Source organism: Balaenoptera musculus, chromosome 5 (assembly GCF_009873245.2).
Source record: "Balaenoptera musculus isolate JJ_BM4_2016_0621 chromosome 5, mBalMus1.pri.v3, whole genome shotgun sequence".
NCBI classification, from domain to species: domain Eukaryota; kingdom Metazoa; phylum Chordata; class Mammalia; order Artiodactyla; family Balaenopteridae; genus Balaenoptera; species Balaenoptera musculus.
Genome location: NC_045789.1, coordinates 95,979,801 through 95,995,671, shown reverse-complemented (window position 1 = coordinate 95,995,671; position 15,871 = coordinate 95,979,801).

Sequence of the window (15,871 nt, the reverse complement as noted above, 5' to 3'; positions counted from 1 at the left end):
GCTGAGAATAAAATCAGGGTGACAAGCTGGTATAAGGCACACAACATGGGATCAACCAGAGGAGAGGGAAAAGCAGAGAAAGGAATCTAAGTGACACCTGTATAAGATATACTTCCTTGGTCCAACTGGATCAGGATTTCTTGTAGAGCCTTACAAAGGAGGACCTGCATATTGATGTTAGAATATCCTTGTACTCATGGCTGTTGTAAGTGTTTCTGTCTAATCATCTGTTTGGTTCCATTTCCATAATGAAGGATTAGTCCTGCTCAGCTAATCGTTTTATCATCTTTGTAAAATCTTGAAATAAAGAACTATCCAGGTAATGCTGTGTTCAGATACCAAGCCTGGGAGGATCCTATGTGATTTTTGCTAAGTCAAAGCACCCAGAAGGTATAAACCATAAAAGCACCCCACCCTCTCCCCACACGTGGATTTCTGCTGGGTATGCTGGCTGCATATCACAAAATGTCTCTTGAACAGCAGGAATTTTAATTAAATCAGGAGAAATCTAATTTGGCCTAAATTGGCTTGCAACAAAAGGTGTTAAGAGGAACAGAAATTGTTCTGCAATACGGATGTTTGTGGAAGGGACAGGCTCAACCCACTGGCAACTGTAATGAAAAGTGATGTTGAAAATATGAAGCCTACTGAAGAAGGCAGAAAGCCTGAAAATACTAACCTGTGATATTCTGATTACAGAAAGAAATGTATTATAAACATTCGCTCCAAAAACTGATGGCTTCAGAAGGTACAACAAATATTGGAGGTTGATTTCTGATAAACTTGGAAGAAAATAGTGGAGGAAGAAGAGGAGGAAAAGATGAGTGTAAATCACTATGACTTATATAGACTGGAAGAGGAGGAGAAGAGTATCCCAGTTTGGACAGAGAGAGTAATAAATATCATCTTCCTTCGCCCTTCCAAGCAGTAGAATTTACTGGAATGAGAAAAAGACCTTTGACAACAGGCTTGAAAGGATGACCAAGCAGAACTCCAAAGGTCTAGCAAAAGGATAAGAGGGTAAGAAACTTGAAGATACCAGCAGTGGAATTGCAGTTGTGAATCATAGGACTTAGACTGGGTGGGAAAGAAAGAGAAGCATTGGGAAGGGGGGTGATGGGCCACCTTACAAAGGGAGGTTTGGGAGTATCATGGTGTGCAGAATCAGAAGCATTGTAAAAAAGCAAGTAAGCTGGAAAGAAGGGAATTTAGGTCATTGTGGGATACAGAAGCTTACATTCTTATTGGTCTAGGATTCCTGCCAATAAAGCAAGGGTCACGGGGAGTCACAGAGAAAAAGGAGCTTGGAGGTCTGGCTGCTGGGTGGTTCATCTACATAGATGTTGCCCATGACAATTGAAGGAATTGGGGTGGAGAGGAAAGTAGCTAAGTAATTGCCAAAGTCTCCGTAAAGAAGGGAGGAGGTCAGGAGTTAAGCAAATAAAGGCAATGAGAGGTGGTAAAGAGTGACATGGATGGATGTCATTAGCTTCAAAGGAAGAGGGCTTTTATTTCCATGCAGATCAAAGAGTAATGGTCTGGAAGCAGCGAGGAGAACTTCCCCCAAGCCTGTGTCCCTGCGAGGCATGACGTGTGGGAGAAAACTCAGCCTCCAGCCAAAGAGGAAGTACGTGTTCTCTCAGGTCCAGCTGCTATTTCGGTAAAGTGGGGTCCTCAGTTCTGTCCTGTACTGTAGTAGCTCCCCTGGGTGTTAAGGATGTACAACCAAATAAAATAAAGTGTTCATGATCAGATAAATCTTAGATATACTGCCTGATTGACCTTCCTCTAGGAGAATCACGCTCAAACTAGAATATTCAGGAAATCCTCTAGAGTAGAAACGTGTTTTATCCTAATGTTTTCCTATTTATTTGACCACCAATTCATGGCTTTGGGGGGATACCTAGCAATGCCTCAAAAAATAGGTGTACTGTGGCAAGTGGGAAAAGATGAGCTAAGGTAAGAAGGAAGGAAGGCTTCAATGAAAAGGTACAAGGTTAAATATATAGAGGTATAATGTGGGGTGCAAAGCCAGCCTGCCTGATTTTGCATCCCAGCTCAAGCATTTCCCAGCTCTATAACCTTGGGCAAACTGCTTGTTCTGTATGCCTCAGTTTACTTATCTATACAAGAAGAAGATGAGGAGGAGGAAGAGGATATAGAGGAAGAGGAGGAGGAGACCTATAGTATAGGTGGTGGTGGTGATTAAATTAACACAGGAATGCTTAGAATACGATATATGGTGTATGACATGTGGCCCCTAGGTGAGAACTCTTATTACTGTAGAGTTTATTTGCAATGGAAGGAGAGTTCCAAGTGACAAACTGGTTCCAAACAGTGGGAACTGGCAGAAGAGGGTAATCCCAGCTCCAAAGGAGAAAGGTACGAAAATCATAGATGAACCTGAACTGTGTAGAAATGTGGATCTTAGGGGCACTTCCCCAGAAACTTTATTAAATATCCTACCCACCTGCAACCCAACTGTAGGGGCTGGCAGTTTAACAGTTCCATACTGTCTGCTGGGGGAGCTACGCAAGACAGGATGAACACGCTCTAGCATGTTTATTATTTAAATTTCCTCTGATGTGACTTTTTCATTTGTTTCCTTTGCCCATTTATATATCAAGGGTTTTTTTTGTTTGTTTGTTTGTTTTTTAATATATATCAAGGTTTTAAATGATTTTTTATCCAAATGAAAAACCATCCCCCTCCGCCTCTTTCTCTTTGCTGGACTCTGAGAAAAACCCTGAGCCAGTTCCATTCAAACCAGTCATGTCAATGACCTTGTCAAGGAGAATATTAAGAGGCATAATCAATTTCTTTTTTAATAAGGATAATGGGTGAGAACTCAGAAGCCGTTCTGGTTGGAGAATCTTTCCCAAGACGTTGTAAATATTTTCTTCTCTTTTCACTCAATATCTTTTCAAATTACTAAACCAAGAACTCAGTTCTTTCTTTTTAGCTGACAGTTTTGAATCAGGAATGTTGTACCGTGTCCACGTCTCTGAAATCTAATAAGATAGAACAAGATTTTCCTGCTCTGTGAGAGGGCAGGAGAGGAAGTGGAGAAGAATGCTCTAGGCCACCATCAAGGAGCCCTGCCTCTCTCAGACATCCTCCCTGGCAGAGATGACAAGGGTATTAACTTATTATTCAAGGCCCAGCCTGAGAAAGCATGGTGTCTGACCTTCAAAAGATTCCATGCTGCTACCTCACACCCACCCAGGACTTTACGCTTTACAAACCCTATCGTCTTCCCACTGTTTGCTGACAGCACTCCCGTCTCCGTGGGCAGCTCTATGTTGATGGGGCAACACCTGTTTATGGTATTTCTATATATATATGAAAACACCTGAAATGGAATCATTTACACCTTGAGAAATATTCAGAGGATTATATGCTGTGTTAAAAGAACAATGGGTTCTCCAGGATTTCAAAAATGGAAACGGAGTCTGACAAGGATTATCCAGGACAAAATGGGAATTGTAGTTCACATGCAAAAGTATACCATGAATCCCTGACTAAGGACCCTGGAATAGGAAGGGTATTTTAATAATAACCACCGTTACTGTGCTAAGTGTTGTATTATATGTTACCTTATTTGATCCTCACCTTAAATCAGTGATGTGAGTATTATTTTTTTTTTCATTTTGAATAAAGGAAACTGATGTTTAGAGAGTAAAGTGACAACTCAAGTATCAATGCTTCTCAAACCTATGAAAATCAAACACGTGTGGATTCTGTTAAGTAGCAGAGCCAATTCAGTAGGTCCGAGGTGGGGTCTTTATACCTCATTTCTAATAAGCTCCCAAGTTATGTCAATGCTGCTGTGGCCCAGATTACTTTTTGGATAACCAGAGTTAACTCTACACTATAATGGCCCTTACTATTTTATTCTGGAGTGAACTGGAGCTAACTGACATATGGACATTGAGGGAGGGAAGGGTGGACAGGGGATATTGAGGGCAAGAGTGATAGTTATGCAGAATTTAAGGGATCTTGGAAAAAATATTTTTAGATAAAGAGATATAAGAGCGGACATGAAAATTCAAGATAAATGCGAAAATCCAGAGTACAGGACATTCATTCAATCTGTCAAGAAATATTTATTGATCTCCGACTATGTTCCAGGTCCTGTGTAAGATCCTGGGGACACAATCTCTTTGGTGGCTTAAATTCTAGTGTGAGGCAAATAATTAATCAATTAAAATACATATGGGAGTGCCGGGGCGGGGGGGAGGAGTAGGAACCACCTTTCCAGACCTGCAAAGTCAGGAAGACGTCCCTAAAACATGATGCCTAAGTGAAAATTTAAATCTGAATAAGAGTTGGCCAAGTGACGGTTGCAGGGGAAGGTGGGATTTTCCAGGTCAAGGAAAGAATATGATTGAATGATAGGAGGTGGGCAAAGCGTGACTCTGGAGGAACTGAAAATGTTCAGGATGGCTGGAGCTCAGGACAGATGAAACTACAGAAGGATGAGGAACAAAGAATAAAGAGGACTTGTCCTTCAAAGCATAACCCACCCACATCAACCAAATCAATAAGCAAAGTCGGGGGCAGGAGGGGGGCGCATACTGCCTATTCTTTCCTTCCCAGCTATTTAGCCAACAGAGATTGCTTGGGGACACATATGCTGAAACAGGAAATTCAGTCCCTGGCACTTGTTCCTTTGATGAGCCTCCATTGAAGAATGTAAAATCCCTAGTCTTCAAACCCCAAGAAAAAGCTATTAGATGAAGACTTTGGGGAACAATGTCAGATCCCCACATATTCCAGGCTGAAATGTGACTCATAAGGAAAGTACTTAGGGATTAGCAAACTGACCCTGAACTGGGAAAGAGCTGGGAAGATCAGTAACAGCCAGGTCAATGGAGCATGTGCTTTATGACAGTGCTTCCTCCCAGGTATTTCACTCACATCTCATTTTACCTTCTCAACAGTCCTATGAGAAAATGCTATTGCCATCTATATTTTATAAATAAGGAAACAAAGCTTTTAGAGAGATGAAGCAACTTTCTTCTTCCATTTTCCTGGCTAGAAGTTGTTGAGACTTGATTTGCCCCCAAGTTCATCTGAATTGAAACCCATTCTCTTTTCCATTATAGATTATTACAAGATATTGAATATAGTTCCCTGTGCTATACAGTAGGTCCTTGTCTATCTATTTTTTATGTAGTAGTTTGTATCTACTCATCCCAAACTCCTAATTTATCCCTCCCCCCTTTCCGCTTTGGGAACCACAGGTTTGTTTCCATGTCTGTGAGTCTGTTTCTGTTTTGTAAATAAGTTTATTTGTATCATTTTTTAGATTCCACATATAAGTGATATCATTTGTCTTCCTCTGTCTGACTTACTTCACTTAATATGATAATCTCTGTGTCCATCCATGTTGCAGCAAATGGCATTATTTCATTCTTTTTGTTGGCTGAGTAACATACCATTGTATATATATCTTCTTTATCCATTCATCTGTCAATGGGCACTTGGGCTGTTTCTATGTCTTCGCTATTGTTAATAGTGCTGCAATGAACATTGGGGTGCATGTATCTCGAAACCCATTCTCATACATTTTACAGAATAAAGACAGAAGGGAGAAAGGACACATCTGAAGAGTGGCACATGGCTGCTTGCTTGAAGCAGTTCTTTGGTTGAAGGGTCTTAGAAATGGATGTGGTCCTTTGGTGGCTAAGAGTGATTTGGGAGACCGAGTCTTGGTTAGACAACTAGAACAGTAGTCAGCATTCAGCAACAGCCTAAGCTCAGAGCCAAAGCAGAGAGGACACAAAGCCAGAATTGGGTCCAGCCTGGAGGTGCATTAGAAGGAGCATACAGAGTCACTAGTCAGGATAGACAGGTTTTGCTGTGGTAACAACCCCACAATTTGAGACCACAAAGCTGCATTTCTCACTGATAAAAAATTCAGCTCGCTCAGGTATCTCTCTAGGTCAACCATTCTCCATGGTTGATCTCAAATTCCAGGCTGCTGGAAATGCCACCATTCTCTGCAGCTTCCTTGTTTAATTCAGCAGGGAAGAGCAAGACTGGATAATGACATATGGTCCTTTTATTGCCTCCACCCAGAAGTGACACTTTCCACTTCCATCCACAGAGAACATATCACATGGCCTCACTTAACTGCAAGGGAGCTGAGGAATGCAGTACTCCATGCACTGGGAGTGGGAAAAGAACTGGACATTGATGGACACTGGTATCCCTGCCATGGGACCTTCTAGAGGGTTCTCAATAACATGCCCCACTGTATAGTAATTTACTAGAAATCCACAATCTGAAAAGTGCCCTCATATCATCCACTGGCAGTATCAGCTGATACAATTGTACTCATTACACTATCCCAAGGCTTTGGCTTATTAGACACTGAGTCCTAAGTCCTCTGACCCAAGAAACACAATTCTGATTCTCTCCCAGAATTGGAACACAAATTTGGGGCGTCTCTGTGTGTATCCTTAAAGGAAATCTTTTTATGCATACCTGAGCTCAAGTTGATTTCTGTTCCTTCGTGACCTCCATATTGATAAATGTAAATAGTTGGCTCAGACTGAAGGACTGCCAGCACAGGCATTGCTTGGGTAAATTAAATAGGGTCTGTTTATTTTAAAGATTCAGAAAAAAGTTCATAAAGTCAGGATTCACAGTAGACAGATTAGCAAGACAGATTAGTCTCCAGGAGCGACTGAGATGTAAACTTCTATACCGTAAAGCCCTCCTCCTGGATCCCCAAATCTGAAAGAGAGTGTGGATCACATCAGAACGTGTGAAAGTCCAAATATATCTCTGTGAAGAGTCAGCTTTATACACATAAGCAGTCCTGTGTGTAGGCTGGTCTGGATGCGTGCCAGAGACCCTGTCATCAAGGGCAGATTCAACTCATTAATCTTAATATTTAACAATAGGCACCACCCTTACAGCGAGCAGATCAGTTCTGGAAGCTCAGGGAAATGGCCAGCAGCCTCTGAAGGGGTCCTGCTCAGCTGGAGTCATAAGACATCTAAGTCAAGCAGGGCTTTCACCTTCACCAACGCAGACACTTGAATTCTAAAGGGCAAGAATGAAGTAGGAACCACGGTTACATTTCAAACTTGAAAATTCTTTGCTAAGCAAAATGGGGTCAGGAGCTATGATCATCAAAATGCACAAAGTTTCTCCTTTTCTTTCTTTTTTTTTGTCTTTTTTTTCGCCCTTTAATAACACTTGTGGCTGAGAATAAAAGAGAAAAGGTAATTATCTTAAATGTTTTTAGTGGCATTTATGCACGTGCCGCCAGAATACCCTTAACTCCATCTGTTCTTCTCTTGCGTCTCCTTAAGAGGAGTGATGCCACTGTCATCATAATTCAGTCACACCAGTGGAGCACCATCTTATTGGAATGGGATGGAAATTAAAGACAATCATCTCCAACCAAAGTTTAACAATTTCTTCTGCTTAAGAACCTGAGAAAAGTAGTACAGAAAGAGAGGGATAAGCAAAAGTGGCAGAAGGTAAAATATAAGAAATTTAATCTCTCAAAAGACCTATAAAATCTGGGCTTCAGTTTATAGACACATTGTATACATTTACCAAGGAAAAGAAAATATATCCAACAAATTTCTTTGTTGCTGTTTGTTTTTAATGTCAGAACTTGATTTCTTACAATAACATTTGCTCATTGTAGAAAATTTAGAAAATACAGATAAAGAAAAGGGAGAAAATTTAAATCATCCATAGTCCTGCCACCCTGAGAGATTCTTTGTTGACTCTATAGACGCATATTTGCATCTGTCTCTATTTGTCTGTCTATCTTATCTATCCACACACACACACATACACACAAACACACAGTTTTTACAAACTGTATTGTCATTTTAGACTCTTAACAATACATCTTGGTAGTAAGCAATGCTAGTATTCATCAATATCCAGTTACCCTCTACTTTCAGGCCCACTAGGTGACTTACTTCTCTGTCCTTTGAGATTAGATGCAGCCAATGACTTTAGCAAATAAAATTGGAGCTGAAGTGACATATGACACTTTGAGGTGGAAGCATTTAATCTCCAGTAGTGACTAGCTGATCTGCCCTTTCCCTGCTGTGACATGGCGGTGCCACATGACAGAAATATCCTGAAATGCTAAGTTAACACATGGAGGAGAGCTGCCCTTGAGAGTTACCTGCTTGTTATGGTCTTTGTTGTAAGATATTAAAAAGTTGGGGGCTGTTACTGCAGCATAATTGAGTTAGCTCCACCAAAATGATCTTTAGCATTGTTCTGACATTAAACATTATTCTAAAAAAACATTAAAAGGCTGAATTGCATTTCATCATAATTTATTCAGACAGGCTCTTATTGTTGAATATTTAAATTACTTCCAAATTATAATCAATTTTGTAAGGAACACATTTTTAGGTTTATTTTACTTATATTTATGGTTATTTCCTTAAGGTGCAATCGTAGAAGGGAAAGCCAGAGTTCAAAATATATATATATGGGGCTTCCCTGGTGGTGCAGTGGTTGGGAGTCTGCCTGCTGGTGCGGGGGACGCGGGTTCGAGCCCTGGTCTGGGGGGGTCCCGCGTGCCGCGGAGCGGCTGGGCCCGTGGGCCACGGCTGCTGGGCCTGCGCGTCTGGAGCCTGTGCTCCGCGGCAGGAGGGGCCGCGGTGGTGGGGGGCCCACGCCCCGCGATGGGGGGTGGCCCCCACTTGCCGCGGCTGGAGGGGGCCCTCGCACGGAGGTGAAGGCCCAGCACAGCCAAAAATAAAAAATAATAAATAAATAAATTTATTTAAAAAAAAAAATATATATATATATATATATAACCATAAGTTTTAAAAAATATAGTGCCAAAACATCCTACAAAAAATAAAGATTGTTGGCAGAATCATCAATGGCATAAAGAATAGATTATTTCTCTATTTGACATAAATATTCTATCTATCTTTTAAAGGTGAAAATGGTGCCCCATGGTTTTTAATTGCAATTCTATGAGTTACATACATTTTCATAATTGTATAGGTTATTTGTATTTCCTCTTTTGCAAATTTTTTCATTTTCTTACTGCTTTCTTATTATCTTTGCACTTGTTAATACATAATTATTGATATTAGTGGAACGATACATTCCTTAAAAATAAACCTTTGCCACATGCACTATGCACACTTTTTCCAACCATTAATTTGGTTCAAAACGTTCCACTGTCACTTATGTTTTTTAATATACAAATGTGTTGATTGTCTTGTCTTTCAGGTTATCAGATTTATTACTGTTTTTTCTTTAAGGTTTTTGCCTCTAGTAGCATGTTATGAAAACCTCCTTTTTCCCCCAAATATAAATAGTCACATATTTTTTCCTAGTACTTTGTGATTTTGTTTTTATATTTAAATCTTTGATACATATGGTATATAAGTTGAATATGGAATAAAGTTCAGATCTATTTTTTCCCCAGATGGCTGGTTTTTCTAACATTGCTTATTGAAAAAATCCTTCCTTTCCATACAAGTTTTAAATGCCATGTTTATCCATATACCAAGTTCTGAAGAATTCTTGAGACTGGACTTCTATTTTGCCCTACTGACCAATCTGTCATTGTCAAAATTGGTACCAGGCTGCTTTTATTATTGTATCTTTATACTCTTCAATATCTCATATCTTATATTGCTATTCTTTTGAGACATTTTCTTGCTTATTTTTAAGTATTTATTTTTCAAGTTGAATTTTTAAAATATTCCATTAGGATTTTCATCTTTCCCAGTAGCATTATTCAAGTCTTATTTAATGTCCTTGGTCTCATTAATTCACTCAAAAAATACTTATTGAGTATTTTCTATGAGCCAGGAATCATTCTAGATATTGATGATACAATAAAGAACAAACAGAATTCCTTGCCCTCATGGAGCTTATAGTCTAATAAGAGAAGAGAAAAACATTGAACAAGATAAACAAGTGCAATAGAGCTTATTAAATAGTAGTAAGAATTAAAGAGAAATAATAAAGCTGGGAAGAGGAATATGAAATATCGTTGTCGATGGTTTTCATTTATCCTTTCTTTGAAGCGGAGCATCAAGGTAAGAGATTTGGGCAGAGGAGGTGAGCCTGTGAAGGATAAGGGAGCTGGAAAAGGCAGAAGCACCTTCAGACACCAGTGAAAGTCTGACGTCCATTAAAAAAAAAAGAGAGAGAAGGAGGAATAGAGAGCGAATAGAGGAATAGAGAGGGAGGAGGAAATGGGTAAAAAGAGCCTCTGACTGCGGCTTTTAGAAAGTCTCAACCGAGCTGACAGGGAGCTGACACCATTGCGCTTTAGAAGACGCCTGCATCTGGCAGAAAAAGCCTTTATTTTCTGGCACCCCATCAGGCTCGCTCATTGGCTGGGAGCATCCGGGGCGTGGCCTCTGCGGGATGGATCATATTCCCGCCAGAGGTGGGGCAGCTTCAGGCATCAAGTTCTAAGGGCTGAGGAAGAGCTGAGTAGCGACCCTCCATGGCCACCACAGGGGGGGAAAGTGTTAACATTTTTAATAGGTTGGTTTTGAAGTTTAGTACATATACCTTGTATATTTCTTACGTACTCATAACAATTCTTTAATTTGGGTTGATATCATTAATAGGCTGTTTTTTCCATGTCCTTTGAAATTAATTGTGGCTAGTATACAAGAAACCTAAAATTTGGATATTTCATAACGTACCACCTTGCTGAATTCCTATGAATTTAGTTCTTAGGCTGAGATTCTTACGTTGTTAAGAATGTCATCACAGTTTTTTCTCTTCCGAAAATTCTGCTTCATTTCTTTTCCTTATCTTACTGCCAAATCAAAGTTGAAATATAATGATGACAGTGGAAATATTCATGTTCATGAAAATCCCTTTAAGTCTTATCATTAAGGATTATGTTGGATGTTCCATTCCAAGAAAATGTGAAAAAAAAAATATTCCTAGATCAATTTCCTAAGAAAATCTAAATTGCCAAAATTAATTTAGGAGGTTGATCTAGGAACATTGTTGTCATGTCTTGCTATAGAATCGCAGATAATATACTCATACATTCGCTGCCTCCTTGCTATCTGTGATCATATCTTTGATCATTCTTAGTGTCTGTGGTTGTGCTTTTACTTATTCTTTTTCTTCATCAGGCTTCAAGAAGTTTCCTTCTTTTATGGGTCTTTTCAAAGAACCAGTTCTTGAAGTATCTATCATTTCTGCATTTTTTTCTTTTCTAATTTATTAATTTCTGCTTTCAGGATTCCTTGATTCATTCTTTGCTTAATTTAATTTAATTTCACAGGCTTTTAAAAGAGAAAAAGTGATATCTGTCTGTGCATTTTATAGCTAACACCAGTCTAGCTGCATCTCTAATCATAATATTAATAATCACAGGCAGCATGGGGTCATGACCAAAGATGGAGACTCTGATCTGTTGCCAATTGCCTGGTTTATATCCCAGCTCTACCTTTGCCAACTGTGTGCCATGGACAAGCAGTTTCCACATCTGTAAAAGGAGGATTATTATTATAATAAAACTTACCTCATAGGGTTAGTGTGAAGATTACGTGAGTTAATATTTGTAAAGATTTTGAAACAGGGCTTGGCTCACAGTAACGGCTATGTAATACATGAATAAACTACATTCATGGAGTACTTTATCCTTTGCAAAACACTTTCATATTAATTTTCTCCCTTAGTTATCATGACAACCCCATGAGGCAAACAATTCTCATCCCTACTTTATACCTGATAAAACTGGAACTTCAACAAGTCAACTTGCATGAGAACAGTGAATGGAAGACCAGGTCTTATGACCCCGTGATAAGTGTATGGCTTAAAGCTCAAATTGCCTCTTTTGTCTGGGGCTTAGGTGGACAGAGAGAGAGGAGTTCATGTTTGGTCCAGGTTTAGGCACTGGCAACTCTTGCAGATTTTGAGCCTTTTGACTGGATGGCAAACTTCCCAAGGCTGAGACCAGCAGCTCAATCAACTATCAAGAAGTTTGGGGCTCTTAGGCCCCTGGACATGTGCAGCCCACGGCAGCAGGAAAAGGCCACATGAGACCTGATCTAGGTGCAAGAGATATGAGTTCTGGTCCTGGTCCTGTCCCATCTTACTCCATGTGCATGAACAGGGTACTTTGCTCTGCTGTCTCTCAATTTTCTCAAATCCTAAGTCGAGAAAATAGTATCTGCCTGCTTGTGTCAAAAGGCCACTATAGAATTCAAAATAAGTTGATGGCAGTGAAACATATTGGAAGCTTATAAAATATTCCACATATGCAAGACATTGTGCATGTTAAAGGTATCTGCCCTACTGCTTTCTTTGCTTACACAACGGAGAAGAGAAAACCAGATGTGGAAGCAGCTCCCAGACATCATGCCTGCCCCCAAATTCTTTGTTCAGGAAACTTCCCTCACATCAAGAGCATCATTATCTTTGCACTGGAGAAAAAAAATCTGTACAGTCTCTGAACTGAAATCTAATTTCTAATTGGCTTCTCTTAGATTGTCAACCATAGGAAATGGAACACAACAGAATTTTCCACAGGCACTGTTTTCCATGGCACACCCAAAACCAGCAGGAAAGAGACTGAACCAAAAATTTCCTTTGGCATCTAGCTCTTCATTACATTGTAAGAGTATGGGCCACCTGGGGAAAATAATCAAATATAGGAGGGAAGGAGACACATCCAATTCTGGATCACATTACCTGAACTGTTTCTATAAGTATATATTTCTCCAGATTCTAGGAATCATCCACCGAAATCTTTTGACAGTTTAATTGATTGTATTTAGGTTTCTTTTTTTGCAACAAGAACTGACTCTGTTGCTACCTACCTAGTCTTTTCTTGATGAATAGCTACCTTTGATTTTCCCAAGTTTGCAGAATTGGAATTGGAAGGAAATATGCAAATCACAGCTGCAAGATGGGCAGGTGAGGGGGGGAGGTGCTGCCCTGACCTCTATTCCCAGTAGAATCCCCTTAAAGCTCAAGCAGGAGATGTGGGCAGCTGGATTGTAGAATCCTTCCTACAAATAAGAAAAAGAGAAATAGAGAGAGAGAGCACGCTGTTTTCTGAGAGCTGACAAGCTTTATCCTTCATGAGTTTCATTCCTCCCTTGCTCTGTGTATGTGGGAAGGAGGCAAGAAGGGAGGGTATTAGGAGAGAGAGAGACAAAGAAATCAATGTCCATGTCCAATACATTGCAAGAGAGGACCCTGGCTGGACTCACCATTTGTAGAGAGGGCAGCAATGGTCTGTGGCCACCTCTGGATGCTAGTGACACCCCACTCAAGCCAGAAAGGACCCCCAGAGCAAAAGAACTGCGCCTCCAAAGCCCTTGTGAACTTAGCCTGCTCCTAACCAAATTTAGGTTATGTCCCTAATGAAGAAGGTATCAGGTTCAGCTGCTCTGTCCTCTTCAGACCACACTGGGGCAGTGTCTAGTTGAGAGCCAGCAAGAAGTGGAAGGAAACTGGTGATTATTGGGTATTACTACATATCAGACACTTGTTAATGGAGACACACATACACGTGCATGTGCGCACACACAAACATAAACTCTCATTCAATCCATTAGAAGGTTCCATGTGGGCAAAAGTTTTTGCCTGTTTTGTTCACTGTTCTATCCCCAATGCCTTACACATGGTAAGTTCACAAGAAATATTTGTGAAACAAGTGGATGAAAATTTACAACTCAAAAGGAGTGGAATAATTGTTGATCTTGTTGTAAGATGGGGAAGTTAAGTTTCAGAGGATATTAAGTAGACAAGCTGGGATTCAAACCCAGGTGTGTCTTGACTCCACAGCTGACATCTTTCAGGTTACACTGCTGTCCTCTGACAGCAAACCAGAGTGTATACAGAGGAAGGTGCGGTCAGGGAACTTGAAATAACGTTCTATAAAGAATCACTGAGCAAGTGAAACATTTATTCGAGAAAAGGAACACCCCAAGCTCACAAGCTATGGAGAGCCCCCTCCCCTTCCTGGGCTTCTGTCCTTCCCCAGTGAGATGAAGGATTGCGCTAGATGGGAGTGCAAACAAGTGGCACGTGGGCCACCACTCTCCACTTCAGCTCCTATGACAGACGTTACTCATTGATCATAGCATTCTTTCCCACTGAACTTGGATGAAATTTCTTAAGTATTCTCGACAGCAGTCCATGCAACCCCACCCATTAATTAAAGTTGGCATGCATGGGAAAGGCTCTTTGACTTCTCTAGACTAAAGAATCTCTAACATTCCTCAAATTTATTTCTGTCCGTAAATCCATCGCTGTTTCTATCTTGCTGTGTATATTGTCTAGCATGCTAAGACATCATGAATAAAGAAAGCTTCCAATCTTCCCTGAAAGCAGTAGCATAAAAACCAGGAAGCCTCCAGACTCTGAGTTTATCCTTATACTGTCCTCTATTGAGACGACCTTCCAGATGGAAAATAATGTTTTAACTACAAATCATCTAAATACTGTTGATAAAAAGATCCCCTTTTCTAAGACTAAGACAATACCTATTACCAAGACTGTATTCCACAAGCAAACTAAAGTAAAAAATTGGGACGGATTTTAAATTTAAAGTATTGGCCTCATGGATTGGCTTGTAGTCAACATTTTCTTGAGTTACACATACATTAAAGATTGCCATGAAATAAGATGACACATTGAAAATAATAGTATCTGAGTAGTATCATGTCTGGATTTTAGCCAAGCTCAAGGAATATAAAATAAATTTGTTTTTTTATGGTAGCCTCATGGCTGGCTTTTAATGGTTTAGGAAGAGTAAGGGAGAGGATTTCATATTGTTTTTTTTTTCAAGTGTACATTTTAATAACACAAATAACCTTTAGTAGCTCATGAGGTATTCCACCAATGCCATAAAAGTATAAAACATAAATTTCTTGTTTAGAAATCCTAATGTTTGTTGTTCTACCAGGGTCATTGGTTGCAAACAACGGAAATCAACTCTGGTTGATGTAAATAGGAAGGGAATTTATAGGAGGGTTTTGGGATATTCAAGGAATGGATCTAAGGTTAGAAAAATAGGTGCAGGAAGTGCTTCAGGGGACTAAGAAACAGGACCCTGTCCCATCACTACAGGCCACATGCCCCTCCCACCCCCTCAACACTGCTGGACTCAGCTGCCCTGGGCTTTCACTTTTGCACCAATAAATTCTTGAGTCTAGCATAACTGCCATGAATAATGTCTGACTGTTCCTGTGTCTTTTATTATTTCCTCCCAAATAAAAGTCCAGGCAGAATTTTCTGATTAGTTACACTTACATTTTGGTCAAGTCTTTACCGATTAGCCTGTGGAGACAGAAAATACCTGCCCCTTCTTGGGCTTCTGCTCAAACAAGAAAGTGTTCAGAAGCTGGGCAAGCTAAATGACTAAAGCCCATGACATCTGTTAAAATAAAGTGCCCAAAATGAATACAAAGTGAATGTCATGTCAGTGAAGTACCCCAATAACCAATAACTATAATTGATTGAGCAGCTACTTTCTTCCAGACCATGCACTGGGTACCATATATTATCCCCTTTATCTCGTTTAATCCCTTATAACACCCCTAATGAGACAGACATCAGCATCCTCATGTAAGGGGCATGGAAAGAGTCGTTTGCCCAGGGCCACACAGCTTGTCAACACCAGAGCCATAATTCAAAGGAAGTCCTTTCTGAAGCCAACACTATGCCCCTAACCACTATGCAAAGCTGTGTCTCCATGAACATTGCAATGTGGCCTGGATCAGGGCTTGCCCTTAACAGGTATGTGATGAATGTTTGTTTTGATGCTTCCTTTCAGCAGACATTCATTCAGTAAGTTCTTACTACATATAAACCATTATCATAGGCATCATGGGGCACATTTAATGTAGCAAAGCCCACGTCCACC